The 18296-nt window shown below is 41.6% G+C and overlaps 1 protein-coding gene across 14 annotated transcripts in view; it reads right to left on the bottom strand.

The window, feature by feature from the left end:
• WWOX (WW domain containing oxidoreductase) overlaps positions 1-18296 on the bottom strand; it is a 1143691-nt gene that overhangs the window by 633500 nt on the left and 491895 nt on the right. For 8 of the 14 annotated variants that reach the window (XR_013530200.1, XR_013530201.1, XR_013530202.1 and 5 more), the window contains one exon: positions 1-18296. This exon is cut by the window's left edge; it is cut by the window's right edge. The exons of the other annotated variants lie outside the window; for them this stretch is intronic. The gene's annotated coding sequence lies outside the window, so the exon portion shown is untranslated. 14 annotated transcript variants of the gene reach the window in all.

Genomic DNA, 18296 nt, shown 5'->3' with positions numbered 1-18296 from the left:
GGCGGTGCAGGGGAAAGGACCAGAACCAAGCCTCGATGGAGGAGACAAGCACAAACTAGGCAAAAAGCAAAACAACAACAACAAAAACAGATTGTGCTGTGAAGTGACTTGAGAAGGGGTCGTCACTGAGTCAAGGAGCCCTGGTGGGGTCACCATAAGGAAAAGCAAGGAGAAAACACAATTTCAAGAGAGCCTCTTGGGTGCCTTGGGCTTGCTAAATCCATTCCAAGGACTCCTGGCCAGTGAGAGCTGAGTTGGGGCCCATTAGTGGATCCAGTTTTAGGGAGGTAGTCAGTGGATATGTGGATCAACCCCACAACTAAGTGGCTGATCCCCAAAGAGACAGAATGCTAAGGAATTCCCAGCATCCTGGGGCTGGCAACCAGGGTGATGGTCTCCATTCAGCTTAAGATCCTACCGCAGGGAGAACTGCTGCCAAGGCCTGGTCTCCTCTTGGCCCTAAATAGACAGACATTCAGCCTGAGCTTGCAGATTACATTTTATGCGCCACATCATTTAAGCTGTCCGTGTGGTCAGAAATAGCCCGGGGGTGGTCAGAACCACAGCCTTGTAAATCTGACACTAAATTTAGTTCACAGGGACATGGCTGAAGAATTTCTTCTAAGGTTCAAGTTTTGAGTAAAAGATCTATAACTACCTTTGGACAGGCCAGGGGTAGAGGCCTCAGCTGAAGAGGGAATTAAGTCACGAGGTCATCTCAGCCTTCCTGCCTCTTCACCACCCAGCCCTCAGGAACCCCGGTTGCTGGGAAAACCCACTATGTGCTTAGACTGAGGTAGAAGAAAAATTCTGTCACTGAATGAAAAACGCTCTCAAATAAGTGTTTTGAGGTATTGCTTACACGCACCAATGTGCACAAATATTAAGTTTATAGCTTGATGAACTTTGACACATGCACACACCCACATAATCATCGTCACCCACCAGATGAAGGGAAAATTTCCAGTACAACCACAAGAGTCCTTCCTGTCCCTTCAAGATCACCATCCTCTGGTAAGGTAACTGCTATTCTGACCTCTCCCATGAAAAATTCCTGCCTGCTTTTCACCTTTACACAAACGGTACGATAGCATAGAAAATGTACTCTGTTAAGACTCTGTCTTCTTTCACTCAATAGCATGCCTGACACTCATACTCTGTAAGGTATATATAAAAATAACACCTCAGTTCACTTGTAATGGGCTCTCTTTATATGCCGGACTTAGATCAGTCCTTGTGTTTAATCCTTACAGCAAATTCAGCAGATGGGAATTATTATTTCAGTTCTACCGATGAGGAAATGTAAGCCAAGAGATTAAGCAACGTGCAGCGAAATCCCAAGGCTGGAAAGTCACATCCTGGGGTTAAGGATTCCAGCGTTTGGTTTCCAAGATGTACACACTTTCATCTTGGCCAATTAGCTTTTGACTCTTGACTCCGTGGGGGGGAATAATTCATGTAAAGCCCTTCTTACAGTGTCTTACATAAGTATATATGGCAATAAATATTAGCTACGGTGATGGTGACGATGATCCCGCCAGGCCTTGTGTTAGTCTTGGAGAAGCAGAAATGATCAAGACAGACACGGTCCTAGATCTCACGAATCTTACTTTCCACTGTGGAAGACATACACCAAACACACGAATAACTTTCTAATTACACGCTGTGCTCAAAAAAGGAAGGGACAGGTTGATTTGGGCCACGGTGAATGGGAAAACTTAGACAACATTTCTGCAACAGCATTTTCCTTCTTAAGTGAAGAGCAAGGAGGCTGGGGACCTTCAGCAATGTCACGGAGTAGTTATGTGAGGATGCCTAAAATATTCCCCCAAACAGGTATGCAACACTAACCAGCTTTGCTCTAATAAAGCTCTTCACCTGAGAGGCTCAATTACATCTGCAGTGGACTCTTTCAGAAAGAGCATTTAAAAGGCAGCTTCGCCCTTGACTTCTGATTTTGCATGTCAAAAGCACTTAACTCAAAACCCTCTAGATTACCAACACCACATCGGGGCATGGGTTCCTGGGCCAAGCCACCCCCCACCCTCCCCGTGATGGCTTGACATTGAAGGCACCTGCATTATCATTTTCTTATCACTGGGTCAGTCCCAGCTTGGGAAGATGAATGGGGGACCCTGACATTTCCAGGCCTCCTCTCAAGGAATTGCTGCCAAGTGCATCTTCCCACAAAACCAACAATCCCACATTACATTTTATGACCTGGGATGCTTTTCAGAGAAAACAGAAACAGAACTCTTCTTAATGGAGTCATTAAGACATGCTTCTGAATTCCTCTGAAGATGCCACAGTGGCATCTCGTTTTACACTGAGTAGGTAAGTTTCTAAAACCGGTACACGAAGCAGATCTGAGTACTGTCAGAATTACTCAGAAATGCCATTTCCTTTAGAGCCAGTTATATCTTCTCTCTCAGGAGGACCGAGAGAATCAGCTGTTGCTTCAACTCTGGCTTGGCCCTGTTCTTTGGTTGAACCAAAGGATAAAACAGCCTCCTGGGATTACAGAAAACACGACTTTAAAGACTTTGCATTACAAGACACTCCCATTAAAAGACTCACAAGTACAAAGACTTCAAAAACAAAAGATTCACTTCTCCTAACTCCTATCTTTCTCAAGAGCTCTGCTCAGAGAGGGGAATGGATAAATCACCTGCACTCTGTAAGTTCCTAGGTCTCTCCAGTGAGGTTGAGCTTAAGTAGATCAAATATGCATTTGACAGCATGTACTTGGTCATAAGACTAAGACACCTCAAGGACAAGGCACTATCATCATTTCTTGTCCCCAAAATTAGCAGAGCTCTGGTTCCCATAGGAGGTTCTCGGTACATCACTGGAAGGGCCTCTCATAACTGGTATAGGATGTAACGGGTCTCCAGGGCATTTTGCAACCAAGGGGTGGAAGAAGGACCCCCGATGGAAACAGCTGGGAGCCTTTCTTTGGCTCAATGTGATGAAGACTTTTCTAATAACTCTAATTATGCATAACAAGCTTACTGTTAAGCAGGGGGTCATCAGTCACCTACTAGGAATGACTAAGCGGAGATACAGGCATCGAGCTAAGGCTGATCAATCAACAACCAATAGAATGATGACATTTTTGTGCAGTTGTCATTGGTCAACAAATAATTAGAAACACAAGGATTTCACATAATGGTCTTTGTTTTTGTTTTTTGAGATGGAGTTTAACTCTTGTCGCCCAGGCTGGAGTGCAATGGTGCAATCTCGGCTCACTGCAACCTCCGCCATTCGGGTTCAACAGATTCCCTTGCCTCCGCCTCCTGGTAGCTGGGACTACAGGCATGTGCCACCATGCCCAGCCAATTTTTTATTTTTAGTAGAGACAGGATTTCACTGTGTTAGCCAGGATGTTCTCGATCTCCTGACCTTGGGATCCACCCACATCAGCCTCCCAAAGTGCTGGGAGTACAGGCGTGAGCCACTGCACCCAGCCACACATAATGTTTTAATTATGTGCAAAATATATCCACATTTTAAAACTGTCCTCGTACACCAAAAGAGAATCAAGGTAGGCCAATCAATGTCAGGTCATATACCAAACACAATTTTTGAAAAAATAAATCACTACATGTAAGAAAACATTGATACTTCCAATTTATAAGAAATACTCATTGAAAATACATTCTTGCCGGGTACGGTGGCTCAAGCCTGTAATCCCAGCACTTTGGGAGGCCGAGGCGGGTGGATCATGAGGTCAAGAGATCGAAACCATCCAGGTCAACGTGGTGAAACCCCATCTCTACTAAAGATACAAAAAATTAGCTGGGCATGGTGGTGCGTGCCTGTAATCCCAACTACTCAGGAGGCTGAGGCAGGAGAATTGCCTGAACCCAGGAGGTGGAGGTTGCGGTGAGCCGAGATCGTGCCATTGCACTCCAGCCTGGGTAACAAGAGTGAAACTCCGTCTCAAAAAAAAAAAAAAAAAGAAAGAAAATACATTCTTATCTAAATTAATATAATTAACATTTTTAAGTATATTCAACAGTAACCTCAAAGGACAAGCCTAACATAATCCAACAGCAATTGCTATCAAAAGTATAACTCTTACTTTATTTTTACCTTCACCTGACACACTTGGCTATGTATTGACCACTTAGGAACATCCTTCTGGCCATAAATCCAATCAATAATTCACTCATGCAGAACATATAAATGTACACTTTCTGCTCATATGAAGCCATAGATAATGAGTGTCGATTAGAGAGCAGAGAAACCAAAGATGTTCCTGTACCCAGCGTTCCCTCTCAGAGGACTAACCTGAAAATGATCTTTGCCTTGCCTACAAATGAAATATTTAAAACAATGTTTTGATGTCCCAAGTTCTACCTGACATATTTGTCGATTTTCAGAGACGCACGGAGTGATTAGATTTGGGGGTCAGTTACTGTAAGGTCATCTCGAGACCACACATTTTAATTTCAAATAGAGGATGACAAACCTGATAAGCAAAACTTTATAAAATAAAAGGATATGAAATCAACTTACACTACTAGTTGGTATGGAAAAACTTTTGTATTAAGTCCTGTCATCTAAACGTAGGGAGCCTCGTGTTACAAGAGATAATTTTCCTGACAAATAACCTTGATAAGTTAAAGCACGTAAAAATGTACGGACATAAACTACTTCCATCTATGGGTAGCATTTATTCCCCAGGAGGAGGGGCCCGAGGGGAAAGAGACTCTGATTCCATGTTTCAAGGCATTTATTGGTTTAAAAAAAAAAATATTCCTAGAGGTTTACAATAAATCTAAAAAGATCATTACCATTAATGTGTAAGATGAGAAGCCTAGCACGCTGGCAGTCACAACTTCAAAGGGTTAAACTATACAGACAAAGAGATGGCCTAGAAGTGCTTTAAAACTTAATTAAAATAAAACCAGTTCCTGTTAGTTTTTCCCATCCAGATTTAAGACTCATTCTGTATTATCTATTCATAAGAAAAAGGGTACAGCAATTGAATTTTGAATTATGCTAACCCATTTTCTCAGCTATAGAAAATGTTGGCTTCCGGCCCAATGAATACAATAGCCGCATGCTCCAGACCCTTAATTATCTAATTAATGTAGTGTCATTTTAGCAATTAGTTCAAATGACCATATGTAACTTTTTTCTTTATAAGATCAGAATTGTAAATATTTTTAAAACACTTGTTATACAGTGTCATATCCTGCACGTTAAGGATACACAATAATGATTAACAACAGAAAATAACCAAGAAAGCACTTAAATTAAGAAAATTCAACCACACTAATAAGTCTGATGGCTGATTTTCATACCATTAAAGTCATTTAATAAGTTCACAGATATACTTTTTTTTGTTCCTTTTTAATAGATTACTCTTTGTGAAGGGTTCACAGATATCTACTGAATTAGACTTATGACCAGAAATTACCACCTGGGTGGGCAGACACTACCAAGGAAATGAGAAGGCATGTCTGAAGTGACAGAGGCATAGCAGGTGTTGAAAGAATTCATTCTAATGAAGGCCATCATACACGGCATTATTAAACGAAGAATAATTAGCAAACTTCTCACGGAAGACTAATCTTTGTCATGATTTTCTCACTATGGCATTCTTCGTGGAGCTGAATTTTGACTTCAAATTATTCATGTACTCTGCTAACAAGATAATGTTACAAAAGTTGTTCCTATAGTTATACTAATACCAGAGTTGTTGGATCATGAAGAGTAATGCTGTAGAAAAGTATACATAAGCTAAATACGTTCTTTCTGTGACTGGGGTTCAGGCTTTGCATTTGGCAATTTGTCCATGACAGAAACCACTGGTCAATGCCTTTGGGCATCTGCCAGGAGTCCTTGCTTCTGATGAGTGACTTAGCTCCAAAACAGTGTTATTTACCTGCAATCACAGAGGCAATCAATGTGTAATTGATGCTCAGCATTGATTGAAATCCTCTGTTGGAGGCCAGGTACAGTGGCTCACACCTGGAATCCCAGCACTTTGGGAGGCCGAGGCAGGTGAAATGCTGGACCTCAGGTGCTGGAGACCACCCTGGGCAACAAAGTGACACCCTGTCCCTACTAAAAGTACAAGTTAGCTAGACATGGTTGCACACGCATGTAGTCCCACCTCCTCGGAGGCTGAGGCAGGAGAATCACTTGAACTTGGGAGGTGGAGGTTGCAGTAAGCCGAGATTGCACCACCGCACCCAGCCTGAGTGACAGAGTGAGACTCGGTCTCAGAAAAAAAAAAAAAAAAAAAAAGGAAAGAAAAAAAAAGAAAAAGAAATCCCCCACCGTCAAAGAAAATAGCAAACAAGGCCCTTGCTTTCAATAGGCTTTGGGGAAAGCAGGAACATGCACAAAGAGCACATGCCTTAAACACTGGCATGACTCAGAAGACTCCCTCACAGCCACCTGCATTTTAACATTCAGACCTGGAGTCTATGACTGGGAGTGAAATGCAGAGACACTGTCTTTGGGTTTCAGTGAGTCTTCCAGGCAGCCTCATTTCAGAAGCAGAGACACATTTCCCAAGCACTACCGTGATCTGGGTATCACAGTAGGAGATTTAAAGATATTATTTCCTCGTTTCATTTCTCACAACTATGTTGCAAGGTGGATGATATTTATTTTCTTTAAACAAAGAAGTGAAAACACACTAATTCTCAACCCACTTCTCCATCGGTAATGTGACAGAGACAGAGATGATCTCTTACATTTCATCAACTCTCCGATTGCATAACCTGGAAGTTTAGGAGTTTCCTGGCTTCTGTTTCTTAATTAGAATGCCATCTCCACGGTCTCTGGCACGTCACTGCACCTTACCTGGCATCTTTCTCTCTCACCCACCTCGTCTTGTGCTGTTTCCTACTTCCCGGTTTATATTTTCTTAAGACGAAGCCATGCTTGCCCCTCCCATGGTCCTTCAGCCTGGGTGCCCTTCCTTACTTTGTCTGGTGAAGTCAGTTTACCCTTCAACTTGGCTCGGCCATCTCTTCATCTCTGGAGCCTGCCCTGCCCCGCTGTCCCACTGTCATTCCACATCGCTCATACTGTCGACATATGCATAAGTATTTATCTCCTTAACTAAGCTCTGAGTTAATAACAAAGCAAAATCTGCCCTTTCATCCCTGGCACTTAGTAAAGTAACACCCACAAAGAGGAACTTCATAAGTGTTGCTGAATCATTAAATTGATTTTTTTTAACAGCCACAATAACTAGAAACAGAACGAAAAAGTGAGGCAAAAATGAGAAACCAAACGTGATGAAGCGGCTGACAATATGGAAAAACCAAGCAAACACACACCTATGAACAGGGCAAAGGAAAAAACGCAGAAGATGTAAGATGTAACACTCCTGCTAATGATTCTTTTGTGGCGGAGGTTTCTGAAAAGCAAGAAAGTTCATAAGTAATATCAACACAATCAACGAAGCCGTAACAGCATCACAGTGATATTTATTTGTAGGGATGCACCTTTGCCATTTACCTGTTCACAGACAGATGTTCTATAGCACATAATACATGTTCCAAGTGTCAGAGATGCAAGTCTGGAAGCCACGCAGAAAACCATGTGGCTGTATTCATTTTCCTTTACCTATAATGTTGATGCATCTTATTGATCTTTTTCCAAACGACCCACAACTGGAAATAAATTTCTTGCACACAGATCATAACAACTGCCTATCTATGTATCTGTCTTTTTAAATTTGGGGTGTGTGTGTGTGTGTGTGTGTGTGCAAGAAGTAATATATAATTTAGCATGCATGCATTTTTATATATAAATATAAAATTGAATGGCAAAAGACTAGTCCAGTGGTATGAGACTATCTTTAATTGTCAAAAGGCAAGAAAGTATCAACAACAGCTTAATTAGCGTATAGCATCTTAGATTCAGATTAGACAGTAGCTAAGTATTTTCTGAAGCAGGTGGCCAGTGATATTCCCCAAATATATTATAAAGTATCTACAGGAACAATGGCTGTTTACTTTTTTCCTCTGAAATCTGGACCTGTGTGACAAATGTTCTTGTGAAAATGTTAATTAGTGAGTCTTGGTTATCGGGAAAAACTGTGGCCATAAGGGTACAATTGATACCAAGAAACTATAGTTGAATACATTCTGTCAAAGTGAAATCCCGAAACTGAATTACCAACGGCACAAGCCCAGAAAAGGTCATCTGTACATGTGCTAAACTGAAAGTCATGTCACTGACATTCCCTACCAACAGATTCTTCGCAAAGTGGCCCGCTTCCCCAAGACTGCTAGGAAGATGGGTCGAACAGAGTGTTAACACATGGCCTCCCAGAGCTATGGACTGGGGAATTGTCTAATAGGTCTCCGTGAAAAACAATGAATGTAGATATAATCATTCCCCTTTAAATAATTTAGGAACCAAAGCCCAGAAAGAATGACTAAATTGTCCATGGTCCCAAAGCTAGGAAGTGGAATGGTTTGGACTTGAACTGTAGCTGGTCTGGCTCAAAATTAGGGCATCACACCCAGGGCTGTATGCGCATCCTTCCTGGTGAACTCAGGGTTGAATAAAAGGTGAGCCAGCTAAACGATGAGCTCATGGTCAGGGCACCCTTCACTCTTGGCAGCAATGCTGGAATTTAGAGAAACTATGCTCACATTTAAAAGCTCTGTTCGGAAGAAGGCTAAAATCTAAACAAGGTTTTAAACATATATTTGCCCTGCACCACCAGCAAATCCAACAAACTGGACAGAAAGCCTGTTCAGCAAATATTCACTTTCCATCCTCTCTCCTCCTTGGAAGTCACACAATTTCCCTTCTGAAACTGGGCTTGGATATGTAATTGGCTTTAGCCAATGAAAGCAATGAGATGTGCTAAGTTTCAGCCAAACCCTTATGAGACATTGGTGACAACTAATTTGCGCCAGGAGAAGAATGCTTCCCAATTCATGACACAACTTTCAACCTGAGCTACAGAATGAGAAGGCTGAAGCAGGACCACCTATAGACCAACCACTGCATTCTGGGGTCATTTGTTATACAGCAATAGCTAACTAATACATGGAGAGAAGATGGGATGAAAAATAAAATGGTCAAGATATATAAAAGTGAGCAGATGATAGTGTGGGGGAGGTACAGAAATTTTAGCCTTAGAAGCAATCTTGAAACAGGATTAAAATACCCAAGGCAGCATTTATTTTAAGAGAGAGGGTCTTGTTCTGTTGCCCAGGTACTGAAGTACAGTGGCACAATCACAGCTCACTGAAGTCTGAATCACTGGGGTTTAAGAGATGTCCCTCTTTAGCCTCCTGAGTAGCTGGGACTACAGGTATAAGCCATCATGCCCAGCTAATATTTTTATTTGGTAGAGACAGAGTCTTGATATGGTGCCCAAACTGTTCACAAACTTCTGGCCTCAAGTGTTCCTCCTGCGTGGGCCACCCAATGTGCTAGAATTACACGTATGAGCTACCAATCCCAAGGCAGCATTTTTACTTGATCTCGGCTTCCATGGTTGTGCAGCTTCATCACTTAAGGAGAGTGAAATGGAAAAATATCTGCCTCATGGAGAAGGAAGGATCCAAGCCCAATCCCTCCAAACAAGGAAAGCGTGCAAAAGGAACAAAAAGAAATCACATCATAGCTCTATGCTGAACCAAGCTATGTCTTTTGGGAAGTGAACTTCAATTATGAAGTATACATTTTGCATAAAAGGAAGAACAGTGAACACTTGGAGTTCTGAAAAATCACAGAAGCAGTATTTGCTGCAGAAAAGTTGGTGAAACATACAAGAACTGGAAGGAAGGCGATTTAAAAGATTCCTCGAGATTATGGCGATTACTTCTTCCCTTTCAAATGCAGAGTATATTGAAGTTTCTTTTAAAAATTCATACAGGAGAATCATTCTATGCAACGGTAAGAGGGAAACTGTCAGACAACATTCCCAATTCAATATTATATTGTGCTTCAAGAAAAGATTTCCATATATTCTAGATTAAAAAAAGCCTCATAAATAAATAATAATCCAGTACATGCTCTGAAAAATGAAAAAAATAATTCTGTGTTTGCATTTTACTCCACAGAGTAAAATTTAATCTCTCTTTTAATATAGCATGTTTTATATAAAGAGGTAAAAAGATGTAACCTTATGAAAATTGATTTTTTTACATGTTTTAAAATGTCCCATGCAGTATTTATCTAGGCATTTTTCATCTTCAAGTATAGAGAGGCATTTTATGTTGATAACTTCACCATATTGGGTTAAAAGTAAATGGAGTTGTGATTTGATTTAATGAAATTTTTCTTCATAGCGCTAAGAATAATCAACCAGATAGTGGCTTTAGGAGGGTGTCATCATTATTCAGGTTGTGCTTTCAAAACTGTACCATGATCTATAATGGCACATAGTAGGTGCTTATTAAATATGCACCACACAGTAGGTGCTTAATAAATATGTATCAAACGCATCACTTAAGAGAGGGAATGTGAAAGACCCAACGTCCCAGGATCAAGGCAAAGCTGAAGTTGTAGGATCTTAGGATGGAGTGAAAGCAGACAATTTGGGCCTTCTCGCCATCCAGGCAGAAATCCTTTCGGTTTCCTGAGCATCCCTCAGTAGTCCTGCAGATGAATGGGTATGTGTAAGATTAACACCATGTCCTCAGGGCATCTGGCAACCTGAAAATTGAGCTATTCCAGTCTAGTATCTGCTAAACAACTATGTTCTAAATTCTGAGAAAAAACAGTATTAGGGAGATCCTAGTCTTCCATAGTCTAATAACTTTGAAAAACAAAACGAAACAAATGAGAAAGGGAGTTTTGATGTGTTGTCTGGCCCTCATCCGCAGGGGTAGAACTCACGCCAAGATGATTTCTCATCCCAGCTGAAGGAGGCTCCCAGGCAGCAATTAACATATGCAAAGTCTTTCTTCAAAATCTTCCTGCCTTAACTTTAAGGCTTTAGATAGCAGCTTTAAAAATATACATATTTAATTGAAAAATAAAGAGTGAATATATTCAGGGTGTATAATAGAATGACTTGATTTCTATATACATTGTGTAATGTTTATCACAATCAAATTAATTAACACATCCATCACCATTCAGGCTGTAAATTAGATCCCCAGAACTGGTTTATTAATAATGAAAAGTTTGAACTTTTTCATGACCATCTCCCCACTTCACCCACCCACTAGCCCCAGCAACCACCATTCTTACTCTTTTTTTCTCTGAGTTTGATTTTTTTAGATTCCACATTATTAGTCAGCTAGTACAGTATTTGTCTATCTGTGTCTGGCTTCTTTCACTTAACACAATGTCCTCCAGGTTCAGAGATGCATTTAAAAAATGTGGTTCACATATACGGTGAAATATTATTCGGCCATAAAAAAGGATGAAATCTTGCCATTTGTGACAACGTAGGTAGTAGTCTTTGAAGGCAGATCTTCTGGCCATGAGACACTCATGGGCTTCTTCCTCCTTTCAGGAAGGAAGCAACCACAGACAACTTGAGATAAGATTCAGGTTTTAGAGTCAGAGGAGAGAAGGAACCTCAAGTTGTGGCTGACAAACTCTAAGGTGGCCCACATAATCCCAACCTCCTGGTATTCACCCCACTGTATAGTTCCCTCCCTCTGAATGTGTGCAGGACTTCTGACTTGCTATTACTCAACAGAATCTGGCAAAGATGATGAGGTATGGATCGTTCCCATGATTACACTGGGCATATAAAACTCCATCTTGCTGGCCAACTTGCCCCAGAGACTCTTCTTGCTGACTCGAAGAAAGCTGCCATGTGGGAAAAGTCCAGATAGTAAGGAACTATGCCTGCCTCTAGGAGCTGAGGGCTGCCTCCAGCCAACACCCAACCGTCAGCAAGAAGCCAGGTCCTGAGTGAAAAAGCTACAAGGAAATAAAGTCTGCTAGTCATCTGAGTGATCCAAGAAGCCAATTCTTCCCCAGTCAAGCTACCAGATCAGAACACACCCTGGCCAATATCTGACTGCAACTTTGTAAGACCCTAGGCAGAGGATCCAGCTAAGCCATACTCAGATTCCTGATCCACAGAAACCATGAGCTAATACATGTGTGCTGCTTAAAGCTGCAAAATTTGTGTTGATTTATGTAGCAAGAATACTGAATGATACGCAAGTAGAGAATGTGAAGTTTGTTCAAGTGAAGATGGAGAATGAGCAGATGCTGTGGCAAGGACAGGAAGCCAGTAAACCTGATGAAAGGTTCTGATTCAGGGTTCAATGCAGCATTGCTGCTACCCATCTGGTGGCTGTCTACGAAGGTGTTTCAAGAAAATGCACTGAAATAGTGAACGAATTAGTGAGAAAGAGAGTACACTGGGCAAAGGCATGACAAGCTGAGTATTACAAGCTTAGTCCCAGAGGACACAGGGAGCCACTGCACGTTTTTGAGCAGAGGAATGATGTGACAAAGGTGTGTTTTAGAAAGACGTATCTGACATACAGGAAGGAGTGAAGAATGGAGAAATTCAAAGCACAGGGTGTAAACACACATTCTTATTTTTCCATCCGGCAAAATCTTACAGTAGGTCAAAATAGCTAAGAAGAAAAAAACAAAATAGCCAAGTATCTGACCCCTATTTCGGTTTCAAGGTACTAGACCATTTTTTAAGCTTTTAATTCTGGAAGCAGATTTTTGGGTATATGCTACATGTAACCAAAGACTTCATATAAGCAACATATGTACACTTTATTAATATAGAGAATGACTACATTGGTACCTATCAGTCATTTTAAGAAAGAAAACTTTCCAGTCTCTCCCCTGTGTATCTGTCCCCATGGGACCATTCTGTTTTCCTCCCCGCCATGCCCATCCCACCACACATCTGGGAAAACAATAGCTCATATTTTATGTTATTCATTCACTTGCTTTTCTTTAGAGTTTTAGCAAATATCCTCAAACAATATGTTTAGGTTTGCCAGTATTTTCAACTTTCTATAAAAGTAATCATACTGTATATATTCACCTATGGAAATGCTTGATTTATTTGATTTTTTTTAAGTTATTTTTGAGACAGGGTCTTACTCAGTAGCCCAGGCTAGAGTATAGCGGTGCAATCATATGGCTCACTGCAGCCTCAACCTTCTGGGCTCAAATAACCCTCCCACATCAGTCTCCAAGTAGCTGAAACCACATGCACATGACACCATGCCTGGCTAACTTTTGTATTTTTGGTAGAGATGGGGTCTCACTACATTGCCCAGGCTGGTATCAAACTCCTCAGCTTGAGTGATCTGCCTCTCTCAGCCTCAACCTCCCAAAGTGCTGGGATTATAGGCGTGAGCCACCATGCCCAGCTGTAATGCTGTTTTAATCCTATATTATATTACTGAGATTCTTCTATGTTGATGAAGGTTCTGGTAGCCATCCGTTGTTACCGCTAACTAGTATACAGAGATGTGTCTCCACTGATTCCCCCTTTTTATTGTAGATGTCTTTTGGGGACCTTACAGTTTCTTGCTATCACAAATAACATGCCAGAAGCACTCTGAAACTTTCCCTACTTCTTAAGAGCTTCTCTTAGGCATCTTTATAGGAATGAAATTGCATGAGTTGTTAAGTACTACTTTATTAGGTAATACCAAAATATTTTTCAAAATGGCTATTTCAGTTCAGTAATGAATAAAATTCCCTATTTCTCCATATCCTTCCAATACTTGTTACTGCCTTATTACTTAATCTTTCGCCAATCTGGTGACTGTGAAATAATTTATCATTGTTTTATTAACAGCAATGCCTTATTTTTCTTTTCTTTCTTTCTTTTTTCCTTTTCTTTTTCATTGAGACGGAGTCTAGCTCTGTTGCCCAGGCTGGAGTGCAGTGACGTGATCTTGGCTCACTGCAACCTCCGTAGCCCTGATTCCACCGATTCTCCTGTCTCACCATCCCAAGCAGCTGGGATTATAGGCACATGCCACCATGCCCAGCTAATTTTGTATGTTTAGTAGACATGGGGTTTCACCATGCTAGCCAGGCTGGTCTCAAACTCCTGACCTAAAGTGATCCACCCACCCTGGCTTCCAAAAGTGCTGGGAATACAAGCATGAGCCATCACGCCCAGCCAACTGCAATGCCTTGACTGATGAGTATGAACATGTTTTCGAGAATATGATACTCTTTACAGGATGGTTTGTATTCTAAGGCACTTGCCCTTTAAAATCCATATGTCAAGCAGGCAAAATATGACCTTAGCCCACAAAAATGTTATTAATAAAGTTAAAACATAATGTGTCAAGTGAATGTGCATCTGTTAAACCATAATGCATGCAATGCAATACACACACACACACACACACACACACACGTTTATATTTAATGGGACATTTCACAAAGTCATCTAAGATTAATCTTGGCTCCTAAGTGTACTGGTAGTATGACCTTGGGAAAGTCATTTACCTTTCTAAGCCATTATTGGCTCATAAAAAGCTATATAAGCAATACATTTACAAAAATTGACACATAACGAAAAGGCTATCTGCATTATTAACATTTAGAATCCGTCACTGCCCCTTTCTCCCTCAGTGGGTTTTCAGACATGTACATTTCTCTCCTACTGTAAGTAGATATAGTAAACTTTCCCTCACAGACACAAAGAAAGGACCAATACTTCCCTTCAAAAATAGACCTCAATTCTACATTCAGAACTCACAGGGCACATGAACAACTTGCCTGGGCAATTCAATGAATAATGTTTGCCTTGATGAGGCTCCAATTCACTTTCCGTTCCTTCTGCCCAAAACACTTTTCCTGTGGCTCTTCACACTGCCAGCTCCTTCTCACCTCTGAAACTGTGTCCTTGCCTGGCTGTCCTTTCTAAAGCTTGCCCCGCCTTCTCCCCCGCCATTCCTTTCTACCCCTTTGCAGTGTCTGTCTGTTTCTGAAAATGTGTCACCACTGGAATATATTTTGCCTTGGTGTTTTTTGTACTGGCTCCCCGACTGGAACATACACTCTGTAAACCTGGCTTGTCTGGGGTTCACCTTTGTGTTCTCAGAAACTTGAGAAACTCCTGGCTTCTAACAGCAAGTTGGCTTAGTAACGGCTGCAGCCAGGCTTGGTAGCTCACACCTATAATCCCTGTACTTTGAGAGGCCGAGGCAGGAGGATGACTTGAGCCCAGACAATGGAGACCAGCATGAGCAACAGAGTGACACTCTATCTGTATAAAAGAAAAATTAAAAAATTAGCCTGGCATGGTGGTGCCTGCCTGTAATCCCAGCTACTCGAGAGGCCGAGGCGGGAGGATCCCTTGAGCCCAGGAGACCAAGGTGGCAGTCAACTATGATTGCACCACCGCAGTCCAGACCCTGCCTCAAAGAAAAAAAAATTGTTGCATTACTTCATCTACTACCAATGTTTCAGAAAGCCCTTGGTAGTGAAACTGGGCATTTATATGCAAAGTTTTATATTAATAAAATACTTCGGCCCCAGACCCCTAGTCTGGCAGTCTTTATTCCCACCTCGCTAGTTTCCCCTGGGTTTGTTTGCAAAGTTCAATTTCTTACAAGGCAAACAGGGCCACAAGCCTTTCCTGTATTCTCACCTATTTCCCCATTACCATAACCACCCAATAAAGTTATATGAACATAAGTCAACAAAATACTGGATTTTCTTTATCTTTATATCCACCTGTGAGTTGGAGAGTTTTAATCTTGCCAATAACCATCCCATTGCAAGCTCTTGGGGATGGAAACCATCTCTTATCACATTTGAAATTCAAAGAGGAAGCTCTAAGAGCGCCATGTGACAAGAGGTACCGAAGAATATTTATGATCAAGGAAGATGATCAGCTAGAAGCTGCAGCTTGTCGATGAGGTCACATCATATTATGAATATGGTTTATTATCAGCTCCCAAAGATATGCCCTCTCTTTGGTCAATAAGAAAAGGATAAGAAGTTCAAGACGAGGAAGAAGCACTTTATAAATGAAAACGTTCACTAATGAAATTAGTATCGTTATTGCAGGAAGTGCTAATTTTCCTGCTCACTGAGAGTTTAATAAAAATGTTATGTCTACTCTCTAACTGTGATTAATCAGTGTAGTATTGAGAAATACAGCGATTTTTTATCAACAAGGCAATTTTCAAAATTTGAAAAGGTGTAAATTTCATGCAAATTGCTTCATAATCATATATGTACAAAAAGGAGCCGACAAAATTGCAGTTACGAAAGGAATCATTCACATTTAACTTTTTCCCTTTTCTCCAACTGCTCCTGAAATGGTATAATATAAATTAAATGACTGACCAACTGAAAGACATAATACAGGTTCGTGTCAACAAAATGGTAATATTTTAAACAAACTCAAATGTGGATGTCAAGTTTGAACAGTGATATGAAATAGAATGTTTTATTAAAAAAAAAACTGCCTTGATTCAAGGAAAATGCACCTAATTGTTTTAAGAACAATGAGAGAGACGAAGAAGCACTTTTCTATTTTTGATTCTTCTGAGTGGGAAACAGTACATCTTTGCTAGAGAAAGTCGCATTTCTGCCCATAAAGTCCCCAGGTACCCTGTGATTTTAAGCAATGGTTAGCAAACCTGAGTGTTCCTCAGACAGAGTGGCCTTAAGTCCCCCTGCCCCACAGTGACGGCTTACCTGCGAAGCATTCTGCTCCCCCTGTGATGAGCCAGCCTGAGAGGCTCCAGTCTCATTGTGTGTGGTGTCAAGCACTATCTGGGTAAATTCAGAGTAGGTTATTCATCTGGTTACATAGCTAAGGGAGAAGTGGATAATAAGACCTCAAGTGTCAGGATGACAGTGTTAGGATTATTAGATGCATGTACTGATAGACCTTAAAACTTGTAAGACAAACTTCCGTGCAGACACTAGTGTCAATATTATGACAGCTAACTAACAGCCAGTTGTTTCTGGCTTTTAAGAAGTTGGGGCTGGGCGCAGGCAGTGGCTTACGCCTGTAATACCAGGACTCTGGGAGGCCGAAGCAGGTGGATCGCTTGACGTCAGGAGTTTGAGACCAGCCTGGCCAACATGGTGAAACCCCATTTCTAATAAAATTCAAAAATTAGCTGGACGTGGTGGCGGTTGCCTGTAATCCAAGCTACTTGGGAGGCTAAGGCAGGAAAATCTCTTGAATCCAGGAGGCAGGGGTTGCAGCCAGCCTGGATCTCACCCCTACACTCCAGCTTGGGTGAAAAAGCAAGACTCCATCCCCTACCCCCCTGCCCCACCGCCAAAAAAGGGTGGAAGCCTTTTTTAAAAGAAATAAAATTTAACATATAACTTGGAAAGCAGTGGTTAGCAATTTCTGGGTAATAACTCAAAGTGATTCTAAATGGTCTAAGCACCGCCATACTTCTTGTATTGGGTGGAATTTTTTCCCCCAGGCAGGCTTTTGGAGGGACGAAGTAACCCTAAGTAGGAACCATTTTCCTCCCTCACCTTCATCCCGTAACTCATATGTTTTCTAAAATGGCTCAACTCAAGGCAGTTATTATGCACAGTCAATGTTCTTCAGAAGAGTTTTTCAGAGGATGATTTTTGGTTAAAGTGGCATATTTCAGAACCATCTGGTCACATGCATTAATGCACACTTTCAAATTCCGCAAGGATTTTTACGATGGCGTTCTTCTGCCCTAAGTGTCTCTCACAGGCACTGTGTGTAAATAAGACAAAGACTCCTGCCGCCTTCAATCCGCGGAGTAGTGAACAGTGGCTCTGGATTAAACGTGGCAACACATTTTCCATTATACGTTGAGATTAATAAACCTCGCAGAGTCCCGACGAGGCACTGGAAAACAAGGGCAGCAGGGTGCTTGTTTCTGTTCCATTAGACACCGGATGAGCTGCAGGCTCGCCACACTCTGTCACTCCAGCTGGTAATGGGCCTCCTTGAGACCACCCTGGCTGGAGGCTCCACTGGTTTGGTGGCCCAGCTGTGGGAGGAAACTTTCTCCTTTTCTCCTCGACTCAGCTACAGATGCAGGGTGGATGAGCTGGAAGTTTCCACAGCCAGTGGGGAACAGCCGGTTGGTTCTCCCTTGCCCTAGTTAGGCGGCAAAAGGCACCCTTTAAATACAGTACCAGGTGGCAATGAGCCTGAGGACCTTTCAGAACAAAAAAAAAAAATCCTCACTTCTTGGCAGTAGAAGAGGAAGGACTCTGGTAGGCTGCACTGCTTTGGGAAAGGGGCTTAATTTGGGCTTCTGCCAATCATGCCCTTCACCAAGGTTGGACCTGTGATCCTTGCTCAGCCACTCTGAAGCTCAGTTTCTTCTGACACTGAGAATGACGAATACACCTACCACTTAGGGTGGGATAAA

Source organism: Callithrix jacchus, chromosome 20, assembly GCF_049354715.1.
Source record: "Callithrix jacchus isolate 240 chromosome 20, calJac240_pri, whole genome shotgun sequence".
NCBI lineage: Eukaryota > Metazoa > Chordata > Mammalia > Primates > Cebidae > Callithrix > Callithrix jacchus.
The sequence above is the reverse complement of the archived record's forward strand: the minus strand, read 5'-3'. Positions and strand labels throughout refer to the sequence as shown.